This window comes from Trachinotus anak, unplaced genomic scaffold, assembly GCF_046630095.1.
Source record: "Trachinotus anak isolate AG129_WGS33_773 ecotype Australia unplaced genomic scaffold, CSIRO_AGI_Tana_v1 ptg000001l, whole genome shotgun sequence".
Taxonomy (NCBI): domain Eukaryota; kingdom Metazoa; phylum Chordata; class Actinopteri; order Carangiformes; family Carangidae; genus Trachinotus; species Trachinotus anak.
Window position 1 is genome coordinate 23,770,584 of NW_027273852.1, and position 18,601 is coordinate 23,789,184.

Sequence of the window (18,601 nt, forward strand, 5' to 3'; positions counted from 1 at the left end):
CTTCTTTTTTAACTCTTTCTGCAAAGTGGAAAACAAAGCATTAGGTCAGACTTATCACCTCACTACATTACTTCAGTTAAATTATCTTTCAGCAAAAGCAACAGTGTTGTTTAATGGTATTGTAAACTGAGACAAAATACTGACATGTTAATTTTAGTGATAGCTAAAACAACTGCATGAAGCTTTTCAGTGACTAACACTATCCTAAATGGCAGAAAATTGAACTTGAGAAAGTTTTGCATTGATTGATAGGTGCATGTTTTTATAATACGGTGTATTTTTAAAAGCTTTGTGGTATCTAAAGGATGCGTTCCTTTTGTACATCAGACCATCATAAATTATTTACATCAGCACAAAATGATTCTATTGTATGATGATCACTTTTGGTTTCCCTTTGGGTACCTCTGCTTTCCCAGTTATAGCTTGTGATGACCCACTGGGAGCTGTTTTGCCTTGAAGCATGTGCTCCACAGCATATGTAAAGATGTTATGAAGATATATGCAAGTCAGTGTTCTCATGACAAAACTATTTATACAGATTCTTGTTGGTTGATTAATGACTTGCATTAAATAATATCCACACTGAGAACTTTATTCTTTAGTGGACAGTTTTTAGACATCAGTCTAAAGTTATGTTGAAGTCACGCATTAGATAAATTTCATGACACAATTCACTCATATACAAGCTGTTTGCTTGTATCTGCCTCCAACTAGTAGGGATTTCTTGACATATGATAATTCAACCTGTGACAGCAAGGCCTCCAAACCGACAGGCATGAGGTCTTGTCTCATCTTTGCAGGACTCTGACTCTGAATGGAGACAGCCATAACAAGCTTATTTTGAGAAATCTTTATGAGTTGTGCAGAACTACTGACACCAAACTAAATATTCCACGATCTAGCAGAGCTGCTGTCCTGGCTAAGAATTTGGTCTTTTCACAAAGTTGTAATGACCTTCACTGAGAAGTGATGATCTACATTATAGCCTGCTGTTACTGTCCCAGTACTGTTTGTACCTTAACTAAAAATTCTGGATATTTTCCTAGCTCTACTTGAGATACAAAAAGAATTAACACAGAGAAAGTCAACTGTCTTTAATATTCTGTACAAACAGGTTATCTTGATGCAATGTGATGAATGTTGCAGCCTCCACAGTCAGATTTTCAATTATTAATGTAAATTAAAATGATGAGTGGTCAAGACCCTCCCCTAAGGGATACCCCAAGTTTTGAAAATATCCCATTAAACACCACCTTTTACAATTGATTGACCCTATTACTTTAGTGAGAGCAATGGCTCTGAACAGAATTTGGGGAACAATATTTTTGTTTTTTCAACAATTTTCCAAGATCTATAAGCACTGACTTTATGTAATACACATTATTTTCCTCGTTATTTTGTAAAGTGGCACTTTTGTATAAGACATACAATCTAAACATTTGAGCCTTGAATATTTCTTTTTTTTGTTCATTCTTGAGAGCAGACAAGGCTCATAATTCCACAGAGCATGAAAATGACCCTGAACAACCTTAGTTTAAAACGTAATAAGGGCACAAAGCACTGCTCTGTATGGTCAGGCCTAGAGGTTTGAATGCATTACCATATGAGCTTTCATCCTGTTTAAACAGATTACTGTCACGCCAAGCCAAACAAGCCTCCTGATACTTTTACCTCAGAGTTTAAACAGGTAGGCTGTGAACTGTGATTAGCTTCCTTAAACAAAAGGGGAAAGTGACCTCCTAAATGTGCTGGAAGGAATATTAAACTTGCCTGTCTCATGTAACGTTGAACTTCCAATGTCATTTTTGTGTCAGATTAATACCTTACACCTTACAAGAACATAAACTGTCCATGGAAATTTTTCACAACATGTTGTTATTCTGTTCTTGGCATGGGCAGATAAAAAGGACAAATCATATCAACAATAATTATGACCTATTTGTTCCAATGATGCCACTTTGTCCTCTTCAAATTATAATGTTCTATCTGCATTCTGAGTGGTATTTAGATATAGAGTTTCAAAGTTTTACTTATATGGAACAGGTCTCTTTCATACATGAAAATGACAGACAGGGAAAAAAAAAGGCCCCATCAGTTCAAATGTAGACTGAATTACCTGTGAGGCGTTAGCTGGCTAGCGTTGTAGCCAACAGGGAAAATAAACTCAGCAGGATCTAAAACGATTGAATAAAGACTAGAATTGCTTTGCATTTGTTCTGCCGTCATTATTCTTATAAACTTCATGTTGTAGATATTTTCTTATCTCCAATAAGTTTTCTGTCTTGTTGGCCCCTTTTTCAACCCACTGAGCAGTGAGGTAACATGACAGAGAAGCAGAACATGATTGGTTGTCTTGTGTGCATTCTAAGTGCTGATTAGCTCGGAAGTAGAACCTTATAAAACCCAGTTAGAGTTTGACTTTGAAGATAGAACTTTTTCATTCAACATTCAACAGTCCATTCAACAGTCCAGCAGAGGGCAGAGACAGTACTGTTGAGCAAAAAACACAACAGCATTTCCAGGATAGAGAGACGGTATAACGAAAGGGAAACACCACAACTAGACAACAGAATAGAAGCAAAATATAGAAGTAATGAAGGAACGCAAGGAAAAAGTTCATGGGTTACGAGGAGTAACTGCTATTTACTGAGTGTGTTTACAATGTGGCAATTTCATAGATATTTACTGAAAAAAAAAACAATCGTAGTAGAACTTCAGTTGAATAAACAAAGGTATAATTAGAAGAAATTAAAGAGAATAATCAAATTTTGCAAATTTTTTCAAGAAACATACACAGCTCCCCAACATGAGAAGTGAGCAAGTGGAAACGCAATTGAACTAATAGACTAAATCTCAAACTATTTGGACTGAAGGAGATTTTGGGGTTGTTTATTGAAGACTGACCAACATATTACACTGAAAAGAAAAAGGAACTGTACTATGTTCAATGTTGCTCTTAAATAAATGCCGGCTATATGTTCTGGTTCAACTTAGAAAGTGCTCTGGTGTTCTTATTCCTCTACTCCTCCTTGAAAAGTGTTTACAATAAGTATTCATGTGCACATCACTCCATAGTGAATTCTCCATAGAGAATTCCCAACTTACATGTTGTTGAGGCTGCTAGGTGACAGGAACCACACTTGGGTGGGGGTGGGCTCCCCAGCAAGTGCGCAAGGGGAAAATCCTCCATAGACCATACTGTCTCATTTCAGGTTGGCCTTTGCAACCTATGACGGCCACGAAGGGCCGCACCTTTATAGACCGCGTCCCCTCAGATCACATCGTATAACTAGTTAATCCAGAAAAACAGGTCATTCCACAGGGTTCCCATCATCTTTTAACAGGGTTCACATTCTTTGAAAAAAAAAAAGTAAGATTATTCACAATCCTAGATATGAAGCAGGTCAAAGGTAGATTATCTGTTAATTATGTTGTATTTTCAGAATCCAGGTTTTGTTATTTCTTTCAAAAAACAATAAATGTTCTTTAGTTTGTTTGTTTCCTCCACAGGTTCTACTTCAGGCTAAAGGCAGATAACTGTGAAATTGCAGAGATTACAGATGGTCTCTCCCAATAATCCCTCTCGATGTTACTTCACCACTTAGAAGTGCTGCAGTGTTCGCAAAGCCAGACACACAGATTTTGGTTTAATACTCAGGAAGAGATTCAGGGCTCCTGGTGTGAAGTTCTGCTTCATTTATTCCTTGATGAATTCATCACCCATTCTGTGGCTCTGCACTGCCACGTGAATTCCTAAACAGATGACATTAGCATTAATCTGCATAGGAGCTCTAAAGTGCTGCGACTCAAAAGTGCACTGTGGAACACTTGAGAAAATAAAAGAAGTTGGACAGTCATCAGATCAGAAATCTATAAATATCCAGCCAATCTCCATTTCAAACAACACACTGATCACTGATGCTGAGTGATTTATGTTCAGTCAGTTTTTTTCATTGTGTGAACTTGATGAGAAGTCATCCACTGGCTGTGTCAGCTCACACAGGCTTCAGTGACATCTGTGGGCTCAAACCATCTGCATGTGTAATGAGGTAATAATAACAGTATATTTTAATTATATTGCACAAATCATGCATCTATGATATATATTTTATTTAATCATTTATTGATACAGGCCATCTCACTGAGATCATGATCTTCTTTTCAACAGAGACCTGTATACAAGAATAAAAAAAATGTACAGTTTAAATACAGTGTACATACAGACACTGGAATTCACACACACAAGTTAGACAGATAGTTTCACATGAGGAAAAGCTATAGTAAATGGAAATGCAAATACTTGTGTGTGGTGTTTTAAAATCATCAAGTGAACTAAAAGGTTTTAATTTCAGTGCAGTTTTTTGCAGCCAATATCAGACATAGCAAGCAATGTATCTGAAACCAGGTCTTTCAGCTTAGTTTGAAGACGTGGTGCAGCTAATGTTAAAATATCATGTGACCTGACATTGGGAGTTCTGTATCTGTCTGAGAGCAGAGAGCAGTTTTTGCAGCAGAGCCTTATAGATAAACAACATACAGTGCATTTGAGGACTGTAATGGTAATTTCAATTTCCTTGTGTTTCAACTTGAGATACCCTACCTTCTGCTTTCAGAATCAGAATCAGAATCCGTTTTATTGCCAAGTATGTTTCCACATACAAGGAATTTGTTCTGGTGATTGGTGCAGTTGGAGGTTCTTGGAGGTTCTTGTAAACAACAGGTTTACACAGTTTTAGTTTCTGCCTGTATGTGGGAATCAGGTGGACTATGACATGGTCAGAGTGGCCCAGTGCAGCCCGGGGGACGGCGGGATAAGCACCACTGATTGTGGGGTAACAGTGGTCCAGAGTGTTCCCCTCTCTGGTCGGGCAATTAACAAACTGTCTGTATTTGGGCAGTTCGTGGTTGAGGTTCCCTTTGTTAAAGTCACCAAGGACAATAATTACGGAGTCCGGGTTGGTCCGCTCCACACACAGTATCTGCTGTGGCCTGTGGTGGGATGGAAACACCGACCAGGATGAATGAGGTGAACTCACGGGGGGAGTAGAAGGGCCTGCAGTTTATGATGAAAGTCTCCAGGTCAGGAGGACAGTGCTGCAGGATCACTGTCACGTCTCTGCACCAGCCACTGTTAGCATAAAAACAGATTCCTCCACCTTTGGTTTTGCCGGACAGCTCTGTGTCGCGATCCGCTCTGAAGAGCTGGAAGCCGGCCAGCTCCAGCGCAGAGTCCGGAATCGATCCACACAGCCACGTCTCCGTGAAGCACAGGACGGCAGATGAAGAAAAGTCTCTGTTCTTCTGCACCAGAAGCTGAAGTTCATCCAGCTTGTTGGACAGTGAACGCACCTTGGAGAGAAAGATACCTGGGAGCGGTGTGCGGAGTCCGCGCCGGCGGAGACGCGCAAGCGCACACTCTAACGAATTGCTGTATATTTACGGTGGATTTACAACAGTATCCTACTGTATTTTATAATTATTGTAAAATACTGTTAAATATTCATCCCTCACATGTAAATTAACAGTTAAATCAGTCATTTAACAATACCAGTAGATAACTGTAATTTAACAGCATAAAACAGTATTTGTAATGAATTGCGGTAAATTTACGGTGGATGACTACAGTATCTTACTGTATTTTAAAATAATTGTAAAATACGGTTAAATATCCATGCTTACATGTAAATTAACAGTTAATGCTCAGTTAACAATAAGAAACTGTAATTTAACAGCATAAAACTGTATTTTCTGTCAAGCAGTGGAGGAATAGCTTCTCTAGTCCAGTCATTATCCATCAGCATCTTACTGATGATTGCGGGCTTATGTTTCTATTTTGATATTTTGCACTTCTTTACTGATCAAACTCCTCAAACTCCTCATTTTTGAGTGACAATATACTAACTGGCTATTCCTGAACTTGACTTTGGAGAGCACATCTCCGTCATATCATTTGAGAAGTCCATGTGGAGTTTAACAGAGCAGGTTAAGTAAAGTTATGCTTATCTCCCGAAATTGGAAGTGTCCAGTGTTGTTTTGTCTGCATGATTATTGAACTGTTGACATTTCAGATGTTTTATTAGGTCTGTTTCATTAGTTCAGATTGCCTGGCTAAGTGAAAGCAAGCTCTGTAGCTAGCTTGAGCTCAATTAGCGGTAGGTGTTGCTGACTTTCATAAAGTTTTTTTATTGTAAAATTTATGTCATTAACATCTTAGAGATTGTTACGTTATTAAAGTTAATCGCCAATTTTGTGAAGATATAACTAACTTGTGTTAACTTGTGCTTTTATAGAGCTGACTGTGCTACTACAAACGGGAAGGAACAGAGGATTTTCCAAAGGGAGTGAGTTAGGACCTACAATCACCAGTCTCTCACCAGGTGGAGAAGTCAGGTGTGTCAGTGTGTTCCTGCCAGGAGCAACATTAAAAACAAACACAAACACATTTTATTATGTACTCCATTGTAGTAGTGTCTGTTTTTCTTGATCAGTGAAATTGAATCAGGAAAAAAATCAGCTTCCTTAACTTTGCTTGATCATTTCATCATATAGGCAAGTCTGCACATTTAAACTGCATGATATTGTCATATTAGCCAAGTATTGCTGTGTTTGGCTAACATACAGTAGCCTACTTTGTTTTTCTTAAATGCCAGAAGTTATTCTTTTATCACACTAATTTAACTAAAAGCAAGATGATAGTGTGACGTGTGCTAAGACATACACTGATATGTTAACATATGTGAGGCACATGCGGACCCACAGTTGCACACCCAATGCTTCTTTTAAGTGTGTTTTTCCTGGATGTCATAGAATTTTCCAAAAGTTCAGAACATTTAAATCACACAGCTACCACCACTGTCGTGGCCAGTCTAGGTCTACACTGTCTGGTGTGGTTGATTTAACTTGTCATGTTGGCTTGTGCAGTACTAAATGTGACAATACTCAGAACTTTTTCTCACATTTGAAAGTGCATATCATAGAGGGGAAAGAGGTGGCATGCCCTCTCAGAAACTGTGACAAAAGATTTAAAGTCCAGTCTTCATTCACATCACATATTTCAAGTAAACATAAAAAGTCCTCCAAAGAGGGTTTGATGGACTGCATTGTGAATCCGTCCAGTTCCTGAGATATTGATGGAGATAGTGATATGCAGATTGATGAGCCAGGTCAGTTGAGTTGTGAGCAAACAGAGGTCTGCCCAGAGGCTGTGGAAGAAAAGTTGCAAGCCAAATTTCTCCTTCCAGCCTCTGTGATTCATAGAGGACTATCAACAGATGCATGACATAAGTCAGTCAGACCTGCTTTTCAAACTCTGTGAAACTCTTCAAACTGTGACAGTGAAGTTCCACACAAATGGATTTTTGTTTTGAGTGTGATTTCTCTCTCATTGTAAATAGTTTTTAATGTGTTTTTTTTCACCCCATTTAGCAATTTGAGGTGTTGCAATTGTTGCTTTGATATTGGCCAATATGGAGTGGGAGCTCCTCCCCCCGTCATCCAGTAGGCCTTGAAGTTATCTTAACCACCTGTGTAACATACAGTAGGCTGGTGTTGTTATATCACCTGTGACATTTTCAACTGTTTATCCATTAAAATTCCAGTTTCCAGAAGGACCTTCATCAGACTAGAGAGTTTTCCAAAAACAAAGCAATCATCAGATACATTTCCTGTCATCAGACCAATGTGACAATTATGCATTTGCAGTATTTAATTTCTTTATTCCTTCTTTTTTTTTTTTTAAGACGGTTCATCGGTATAAATCCGGAAAGAGGTAGCAAGGCCTTGAACAGTTTATTGCTCTGGCCCATTTCTCCCCCCCTCATTTTTATGGAAAGGTTATCTCCAAGAGATAAGATGACGGTAAGGTGGTTCAGAAAAGGGCTGAAAGTGTCAACCCCCACGTTGCCACACTGTTGAATAACTTGCTGGACTTCGAGTGGGACTTCATCAAGGTAGGTCACAGATGTCTTGTCACTCTTTATTATTTGCTTGCTTCAGATCCATTAAAATGGCATACTAAACACTCTTCTTTGCTTATAAACTTGATAAATTTGCCAAAGCAACATACTAGAATACCGCAGTCTTGACAGGATCACTGCGCTTGGTTGAGAAGAGCAGCAGGAACGTGTGCAAATAATTTTATCTGGTTTTATCATTGATCAGAGGAATGGTCTGATTTCAAATGACCGCATTGTTTTGCCTGCTCTTTAAACTTCTTAAAATACATGAAGTACTGTATCAGCTTGTTCAACTACTGCCTCAAGTACTGATGACTACATCAAGTACTGATTAAAATACTTAAAACAAAATTTTGCAAGCACACAATTTGTCTTCTGAAAATTTAGACATTTCTAGTTTCTGCTTGACTCCATTCCTCCCACTAGTCCTTCTTAACATTCCAACAACATGCTACTCTACTGACCTAGCCTAGTTAGTTTAGGGAGGTAACCCTCCCTAAACTAACTACCCTTTCTCCTTTCTGTCTCTTGCTTTTCTCTTCTTTGAACTTTTCGTCCTGTCTTTAACCATTTTCTCTCTCCCTTGAACAGTTTATTGCTCTGGCCCATTTCTCCCCCCTCATTTTTATGTTTCTTTTTCTCACGCCATTAGTCTTTCAGATTTTTATATTTTACCAGTGTTGCTAATTTTATTTATTTATTTTTTTACAGGTACTTGTCATCAGTGACTGAGGAGACCAGCCAAACGCTGCTGTCAAGTACTCGCTGATGATTGGCAATAAATCAATCAGTTATCAATTCAGTTATGATTATGTCTCTTCATTGAGCCAGCACTGAGGCAGACACAGCTCAGACAGATTGGTAGAAGTTATTAAGTGAAATTTATTAATCAGCTGAATAAGTTTAAAGTGAGAGCTCTGTACTGTCTGTTCTGGGAAGCCATGTTAGTGTTAGTGCTCTGCGAGTTCTGGTTCTTGAAAACAGCATTAGAGTAAGCGCTCCTTGTACTGTCCACTCTTTACTACTCTCCTCCTCCGTGTCCTCCGCGAGCTTAACCTTCTACTTTTCTTCAGTTGAGCATAGACAGATGAACAGTGATGAATGCGTGTTGTTGCTGAATGTGTTTCTGATCCGCTCGAAGCACGAGAAGGCAAGACGTTATTAAAATACAAGAAAAGTCAAGCTATGTGTTTCGTGTAGGACTTCTGGATATTGACTGGCTGTCGGGATGAATGTGGTAGCCTAGGGCTGGGTATTTGAAAAGCCCTGCATACTTTGGTTTTAAATTGGTGAGGATTTATACGAATGCAAAAGAGCAGATTTTATAACACACTAGCATATGTGGCGAGTGGAGGGGTGGAAAAGGGTGTACCGACAACGCCACCTGGGGAATTTCGCCCCAGGAGATAGTTTATATGAGATGGTTAAATTTACTATACACAGGTCTACACAGGTCCGTATACCACGAGCAGAGACGTATTTGGAAAAGTAGAAAAATGACTTATTTTACAACCAATTAAAATATCATTTGAACAGTACTGGCTCGTAATTACGTACTGGGGCCACAGAGCAGAATGAACAGGGCTGTGGAGGCTACGGCGGCCCAAAATCAAATCAAGGGGGAGGAATAACTAACCAAAAACACCCGTGACACTGCAACCACACACACCCGCAAGGGGTTCGTGAAGAAAATACCACCACCAGGAATTGGGTCGCCGCCTGGCCCTCCGCACCTGTCCACAAAGACAAGAAAGCAAGTTATAAAACTGGCCTCCCAGTTAATATGGCCCTTGATTGCTACCTAACACTCTTACACACACACACACGCACACACAAACACACACGCACGCGCACGCGCACACACACACACACAATATACATTAACACAATATATATTAAAAACAACGAAACAAACCATCAAACAAAGGTAAATAATGTTCCTTAAACAACAAACAGTCAATAATGTTCAACAAATTAAACAAATGAATACAAAATAAATCTTTTCAAGGTTGATTAATGAACTAAACAGAATCCTTAAAGTAGCAATAGGCCCTGACACCAGCTCTGTGAAGAGCCTTAGTATGTTGCTTCCCCACAGCTCAGAAGAGCTGAGGAGTCAAAACGGCTTCAGTGAGCCAAAACAGTCAGGATGAACCAACGCAGCCAAAACAGTCAGGGTGAACCAAACGCAGCCAAAACAGCAGTGGGTCCAGGAAATGGTGGCTTTAATAGTTTCTGGGCCTCACCAGCAGGGCATTACAGAGCGCCGAGAGGTCTAGGACAACAGAGCAGGACAAAACAATCAGTCGGGAGCAGCATAACAGGCTGAAACGAGAGGCGGACAACGCCGACTTACCACGTGGAGACCGCGCCACAACGCCGACAGGCCCCCAGCAGGGCAGCTCAGCCCCGTGACTCCAGCAGTCCGCCTCACTGCAGCAGAAACAGCCATATCACCAAACAGCGTCCCTGCTGCCAGTATTTTACTGTTATTTTACAGTGAAATTCTTTACAGTGCACCGGCACGTTTTCCTCTCCTCCGGCGTTTCACTGCGAGAGCAACGGTCTAGAAAGGTGGGAAAAAATCCTCTGGAGTTGTTTCTCTGATGTTTATGAGCTCTTCTCTGGTGAAAGAGCTCCGGAAACCAAGGCAGAAAACTGAATTTATAAAGAAAATAAGGCAAAAAATTTTTGTCTTTTAACCATTTGTGAACTGTGATGTCAAGACCTCTTAATTTCCCACTTAGATACAAAATCCTGCAGGATACCCCAAGTGTGAAACATCACCCCGGCGGGGGGGGGGGGGGGGTGCGCCGGTCCCTGCAGCAGACAGGAAAGGTGCCAAAGGGCAACATGATCAAAGGCCCTTTTGATACACTCTTGAGGGGCGTTCCTCAGGTATAAATGTTTAGGTCTCCCCATACTCGGGGTCTTTCTTCATTCTGACCGCTCGCATGTTGATTGACCTTTTCTTTGCAAAGAAAATAAAAACCTTGTCGGCCGGCAGAAGTCTCTATTTCATTCCTCACCAACAGCAGAGAATTTCCACCACAGGACCATCCCACCTTTTCATATGAGTTACAGTGGTGCGTGTGGAATTTATTAACTGTGATAAACTGCAGTGTCCAGAAGCTCTAAGGTGGAGGGAGAGGCATGTATATACTCAAGAACAGATGTAACAGAAGATTGTACATTTGTCAAAAAACAATTTCGATCTTCAGTTTTCTTGTTTAATGTTTGACATTGGTCTAAAAGTGAGTCCAGTATCCAGCTAGAGAATTTATAACATTCAAGTTTGAGAACCAGTAACAGTATGGATCATGACAGTAGGCTTGAAACTTTTAAGTGGCCTATTGAAAAGCATACATTTAGTTTTTGTCAGAATTTAAAATAAGCTAATAACAACGGACTGTAGATGTGCAATGGTCAGATGGAGAAAAGAGTCAGTGGCATATAAAATAGTAATCAGCGTAAAACTGTACAATACAGTTTGGAATGACAGAGATCTTTCTGTTTATGTATGCGGTAACTAAAAGAGGACGAAGAGTAAGACCAAGGGCCTTGTGGGACACATATTTTAACCAAGAGAGTCTCAGTGAGATCTCTTTTCCCAGCTAATACATTTTTGGTGTGTCTTTTTAGGATTTAAATATTGAATAATACCAGACTTAAACATTAGCATTTTTAAAGCATGAATGGTTATTTTATTTGCCTGAGCCAAATTATAACTTAACAAGAAGGACATCTGTTTGTTGTCCTTTACCAGCAGCTGATGCCTGGCATTGAAGACTGTGTGCAATATGTTGGTGTGAAGAGTCTAATGGAGCCTCTCCTCCCATTACTCCGAAACCCAGCGCTCTCATCTTCCTGTTTTCCTAAAGTAAAAAGGCTTTCAAAGTTGCCCAGAAGCCTTCAGAGCTTCAGGGTGACAGATCAGGTGTCTGCAGGGAGGCAGAACACTGCAGAGAGCCAACCTCATTATCTTGGAGCAGGAGGACTCCCTCCTCTGAGAGGATGTGGCTACTATTATCTCTGTCACCTGACACGGGAAACAATTGCTTTACATCATCCTGCAACTGCTGCTGCTATGTGGTTTCCAGACACATCTGGAACATATCTTCAATGAAAAACATATTATTGTAGTCACAAAAACACAATATCAGATAGTGGAACCAGTGAGTGAGTTGTTACAAAATCATGGAGCATCATTGATAAAAACAAAGAAAACATGAAGGCTTGTCACCAAGAACAAAAACAATTGTAAATGGAAAGGTTATACAGTGTATGTATGATGTGTTAATCTCTGTGCACTATGTCCATCCTTACTCATTCCCTAGTATTGATCTGAGCAGTATGCAGCAGCATGTGAAGGCAGCGGTGTTCAGCAGCTCTCAGCTTCATCATGGCTCTGGAGGTTACAGCATGTCCCTGCAATGATGGGTCATTAACCAGCAGCACTCTGGCTGACTGCAGCCCCCACCCTCCTTCTCCAGCCACCGTAAATCTATCAGCAGACAGAAACAGCTTCAGCATTCAGGAAAAAAACTGTCCACCAGTGTGGCCTCTGAGACATTCACTTTCAGATGATGTCAACAGCATTTTATTCACAGCAACTAAAAGGATAAGTCAGTTTATTAGAATATTAGGAAACGAAATGAACAGTAAAATTATGACCTGCAGTAACAGTTTACAGAAACATGTGTGCTTCAACTCAAATTATGTCTGAACAGCAGAAAAGAATAACCAACATGTTCTGAATTAAGGGCTTTGCCAATTAACAATTTGTGAGGGCATTTATTGTAGTGATTATTGATATATTTAGTAAATTTAAACTTGAATTCATATTTGTTACATCCCCAAGTGGTCCAGGGGAGTGGGGAGTAACAAAGTTAAATAAACCGGGGAGAAGGAATTACTAGGAAACAAATGTAAGGTCACAAATAAGGTAATTTATTATGGTAACACAAAAAAAGCTCCAGGAAACGGGTGGAGCTTGCAAAACATGGAAAAGAAAAACAATCAGGAAACGATAAGTTACAACAGAAAGCACCCTCCCAGCCACAGGGAGACACTACCTGGTGTACACACTTAGAAGAACTGGCCCACTGGCCGTTAACAATGATCTTGGAGCCGTCACCACACGCTCACACACACAGCATCATGCTGTCATCTGACAGACTGGCACCTGCACACCTCCACTCCCAGCCTTTATACCACCTCTAATAAGCAATGGGACACCGGTGCGCTCATGCACTTGCCGCAGGAGGGCGATACCTGGAGGGGCAGCAGACAAAAAACATGCAGCACGACACTATGGCCGTAACAATATTAGATAATAGAAAAAAGATTGGTTTAATAGTCCATCTCAAAGCCTACAAAGATCATCTTTTAACACTATCTGCTCCACCTACCCCTCACATCTCATACCATCTGGCTCAACTAATCCCAGCATCTCCAACCCAAGGATACCACCCTCTATTCCTTCACAGTCGATGAGTGAAATTCCTCCCAGTTATTCTTCCAAACAAAAACAGACAATATCTAAAGCAGCTTCATCATAATCATTAATATTAATATCATATTGTCAATTAAAATGACATCATAACCAGGTCTCATTGTTAATTTCGAGTGACTACAACAATCCCCTGTTAGTAAGCTAATGTTATCGTGTTCTAATGATGTGTACCTAAAAATATTATCATTATTATGAGTAATAATACTTCTATTATATACTAATTAATAAGCACAATCTTTATCTAAGTGCTCCCATTGTGACTCACTGAGCTGCTAATACTGAACTTGAGATGATCAATCAGTTGAAAATAAAACAGCTGCTGTGTGTGATGTGTGATTTACAGGGTGTACTCAGATCTTCTATTTCCAGAAAAGTGACTTTTGCACACACAACAACATAGAAGCACAAATAGGAAATGTGTTATATTGAATGACAGCAGACACAGTATAGTACAGTTTTCCTGAGCAGCCATGATGTGACTTAAACAACCAACATATCACATATACACTGCTTATTTTACAGATTTTCCTTTTTTTTTTTTTTAATACATGACAATACCAATAAATTTACAAAATCAGACACTGAATTTCTCTATATCTAATGTAGATACAGTATGTAATGTGGGTATGTGGGTGTGTGTGTGTACTTGTACTTCCTACATAGTAAGGACCAAAAAAAGTATTTTACTAACAGTGAGGACATTTTGGCAGGTCCGGTGTGTGTGTGTGTGTGTGTGTGTGTGCGTGCGTGCGTGCGTGCGTGCGTGTCTGCCTGGGCAAGCCAATCCATCTGCACACCTCCAATTCATCACCTCTTCAACTCAAGAAGACAAAGTTTGATCCCCAGCTGTTCTGGACCCAACCACACAGAACTTTAAGAATTTGTTTTTTAAAACTTAAATCGGTGGAAGAGAAAAAGCAAAAGATTACCGGGTATATATTTCCAAAAAATGACACATCTATGATAAAGATATATGTAAATATGTTTTATATACTGCAGTGAAATGGGTTCATCAGACCTGTGAGAACTGTATATCAGAAGACGGCTTACATAAAAAGACAGGGAGCCCTTGGCCCCCCACACCTTTATAGACTAGCAAAAATGTTCAATTTCAACATTCAGTCCAATCCTTTCCTGCTCAAACTGCAAAAATCAGTAATTCCTTTCGCTGCTCAAAAGTCAACTCAGATGCTGGCACAGACGATGACACACCTGGCGCTGCCAACTCCAAAAGTGGCTTTTCCTTCCCCAAAGTGCCTGTTTCCAATAAAGCAGAGGTGGGACCAAGTCATTGATTTACAAGTATCAAGTAAGTCCCAAGTCAAGACTGACAAGTCTCAAGTCAAGTTCGAAGTCCTACAGTTTGAGTTTCGAGTCCTTTTGAGTCGTTTTAACAACAGAGTAATAATATTTACACAGATCATGTATGCTTTTAAAATCTGTATTTATTTATCAAAACTTTTTTTTGCAACAACATTCTTCCATTTGAAGAAAAAAAACAAGTGCAAATGTATATAAAAGTGCTGACATTGTATTTCGAAAGCATATTGTTGCACTATAACTAGTTTCACAGCAGTTTCTGTCCTGTCTCGTCTCATCTCATATTTTGTGTGTGTGTGCGCTTGTGTACGTGTGTGAGAGAGAGAAGGGGGGCTAAATAACATACATGAACATAACAATGAACAGGCTTGTGCTTTCTTATGTCAGGGCCCTATGCTGCATTGCATTTGCAAAAGATCAAATTGGCCAAAAGTCTGTCAGTCATTTGTGCACGATGGGGACGTAGTACGATGCCACCATGGCTGAAAACTCGCTCCACTGGAGCACTGGAGGCAGGCACTGCCAAGACTCTGATGGCCACTCGGAAGAGGGAAGGAAGAGTCTTCATGTTCAATGCCCAGAACAAAAGTGCGCTCTGTCCTTCGGCTATGTCAAGGTAGTGACTTAGCTGTAGTGCTGGAGTGGTCCCAACATCCTTCTTCTGCCTCTTACGGTATGCAGCAAACAGCCCTTCTCCTTCTCTATGGTCCTCTTGCTCTTCTTCATCAACGAGCGGCACAGGTTGCTCAGTTTCTGCAGCATCTTGCAGGATCAATTCTGGCAAAACATGTAACAACAACAGCAGAAACAAAAGAGCCCTCATTACCATTGGTGTTGGTGATACAATATTAGACTGAAAAACACAATTATTGTTGCAGTCAATTAGATTATGAGGAAAAAAGTTACATTTAAGTCAATAATATTTACCTTTAACTCGTTGTACCACCTCTGCCTTGATGTCACAATTGACCAGCATATGGGGCTCCACCCACAGCAGAGAAAAGGAAGGATCCAAGGCAGCTACTTTGAGGTAGACTGGGTCTGAAAAGGGGTCAGTGATCCCATCTTGTGTCCTTGCCATTTTCACGTTGATGAAGATCCCAAGAAATCTTTTTGAAACTGCGAGATTGAAGGCTGTTGTGGTTCATTTATGATGCTTTTGTTCATCTGGTATTCTTCAAATCTGTGAGAGGTAAGCATATTAAAAAGATGTCAGAAAATCCCTTATAGCCACACATGAACTGTATTTGAAACTACTCTTTATTACTCATGTTATTAATATCAATCAATTTGAACATTGTGTTAATATTAATTTTATTCTCAGTATGGAGAAGCAGACACTACCACCACGCCAGATAGGCTTTTAGCCATGACACAAATCTAATAAAATCAATATCAGTTTAAGTGCATGCTATATTAAGAATATTTTTACTGCTTTACCTTGCCATCAAACAGCCCTTTCCGTCAGGATTATATCGCTTATTAATTCACTCTATCCAGCACAACAAACTCCATTGACAAAAACAGGCAATTTTACCCCGCATCTCACAGAAGTTGCTGGTCTACTGCTGCCTCAATTAGTATGTTTAATTGTGTTACTTTATGTCTTCGGTGTTAGTTTGGGTTAGTTGTGATTTACCGAAATTACACAAACGACATATATTCTTAATATAAAATACATTTAAACGTTGTTTACGTTTTGCTGCTGACCGCTGTCTAATGTGTGTGATAGCTACACTGACTAAGTACGTCATACAACCCGCTTCAAAAATCCCGAACTATATCATTTTATAATAGTTTGAGTAAGGGAGTGAACCCGCAGTGGAATGATTACCGTGTTTGCAATGTAATGTAATGAGTTTACACTCTCACTGATTTAGCAATGCTGCGAGCAAAGTTACTTAGCCGAGAAGCTAGCGTTAGCTTTCATTCAGAACTTACCGTTCTTTGTGCAACTTCAAATGTCGGACGAAGTTGGAAGTTGTTGCGTCTCCGTCTTTAATCTTCGTCCCACATGTTTTGCATACTGCAGTTCGTTTTTTGTTGACCACCTCGTAGTTTTTATACCGAACAAAACTATCTTTGGTATCATTTTTGCCAACTCGCGCCATTGTTTGGCAATTCTTCTTCGTTGGTTGTCCTGCAATTTGATTGGATGGATGCTGTTGATCAAAACAACGTGGCTCGAATTTGATTGGATGTTGTGCCGACAGCGCGCGCGCACACACACGCACACACACAGAGGGAGAGGGAGGGAGAGAGAGAGACGCACACAAGTGGTCCTACATACGTAACATACTTTTTAATCTTTGGGGAAAGTAGCGAGTCTTTTCAAGTCAAAGTGCTCAAGTCCAAGTGAATTCACAAGTTATTGATGTTAAAGTCCAAGTCGAGTTGCGAGTTTACTTTACATTTTGTCGAGTCGAGTCAAAAGTCATCAAATTCATGACTCCAGTCTGACTCGAGTCCAAGTCATGTGACTCGAGTCCACACCTCTGCAATCAAGAGGCAAAATACTATTTTATCTTGCCCTTAAGTTTCTTATCTGCAACATTAATGCCACTGAAACCAATAAACACCCCTGAAGGTATATCAAAAAACAACCTCTCAACTCTCACAACAGAACACACTGTGTTAACCTCCCTAAATGCCCAGGAGGCAAAACTGACCCCACAGAGTTTCTCACCACTAACTAAGACAGTTAGTCAACTCAACTCAACCCTCAGCTTCACTTCGGTTTATGGTGGGTATTGTAGGTTTACACCAAATTACAAAACATGGAGCGTTAATGTCAGGATGTGTGGGGGCAGAGTGTGTGTGCTGGGTGTGAGTGTGTGTAGGATGCACAGAAAACAAAACAAACTAAGGCTGCTACTTCACCAACATGGTGCCTGCAGAGAGGGAGAGAGAGAGAGCGAGATTGATTGACAAGACCTAGATTTTACAGGCTGGTTTAACACCAGGTGTCACCAGGAGGCACTGACCATGCTTGAAGGTGGTAAGAGGAGTTAGCCACACAAGTAACCACAGGGGTCGTCACACTTAAAACAGCATTGCACTTGCATTTATAAATGAGACAAAATTATTGATTTATTTATTTATTTTTATTTATTTATTATCATTATTATTATTATTATTATAAATATTGTTTATTATGAAAAATGGCCACTGCGTGAGAATATGCTGCATACTTGGTCTGCATTTAACTTCATTCAAGGTCTGTAATTCTTTTCTGAAGAAATACATGTGTTGGCTGCAATCTGCTGCCATCGTTTATGTCAACCATATATAAACAAGGTCGTCACCACGGTCAAAGCAAGGTACATGAATATTTAAGAAGGAATAGTATTAGTCAAATAAACATCAATAACTGGTGGCACCATTGCAATGATTTTTGACAAAGTGAAGTGTTTCATCATGGGCCAGCTGTCTGTCAAGTTTAATTTCTGTGGCCTTTACATTTTTTCAGATGTTAGTGATGTGATACACTCATTAAAAAAATATAATAAGAGATGTCAACAAGCTGTTTAGTGTGGTGTCGTCATGCTTGACATTTTTAAAGTGGAACCATGTTTCCAGCCATCAGCATCCAAGAGTAGCAGCAATTTGTATGAGGTAAAAAGCTCTGTAATTTGTATTGTTCTGTTATGTCCATATCTGTGTGTTGTGCTGTGGTGTGGCTCTCTCCTTCTCTCATACCTCTCTCATTTTATTTTCCACAGCATTAATACTGTAAAAGCTTTAAAAAGTCATCCATCTGAACATTAGGAGCATTCTCTCAAAAGTTTTCCTTTCCAGAGTCTGGATTACT

General features: G+C 39.8%; 2 long non-coding RNA genes across 2 annotated transcripts; both read right to left on the minus strand.

The window, feature by feature from the left end:
- Window positions 1–9,402: 9,402 nt before the first annotated feature.
- Window positions 9,403–10,414, minus strand: LOC139625124 (uncharacterized). The gene is made up of 3 exons (XR_011691839.1): window positions 10,312–10,414; window positions 10,202–10,230; window positions 9,403–9,688 (listed from the first exon to the last, which is right to left on the minus strand). It is a non-coding gene; the product is annotated as an uncharacterized lncRNA (long non-coding RNA).
- Window positions 10,415–10,765: 351 nt separating this feature from the next.
- Window positions 10,766–17,872, minus strand: LOC139625129 (uncharacterized). The gene is made up of 3 exons (XR_011691841.1): window positions 16,732–17,872; window positions 15,718–15,973; window positions 10,766–15,567 (listed from the first exon to the last, which is right to left on the minus strand). It is a non-coding gene; the product is annotated as an uncharacterized lncRNA (long non-coding RNA).
- Between the last annotated feature and the right edge of the window lie 729 nt (window positions 17,873–18,601).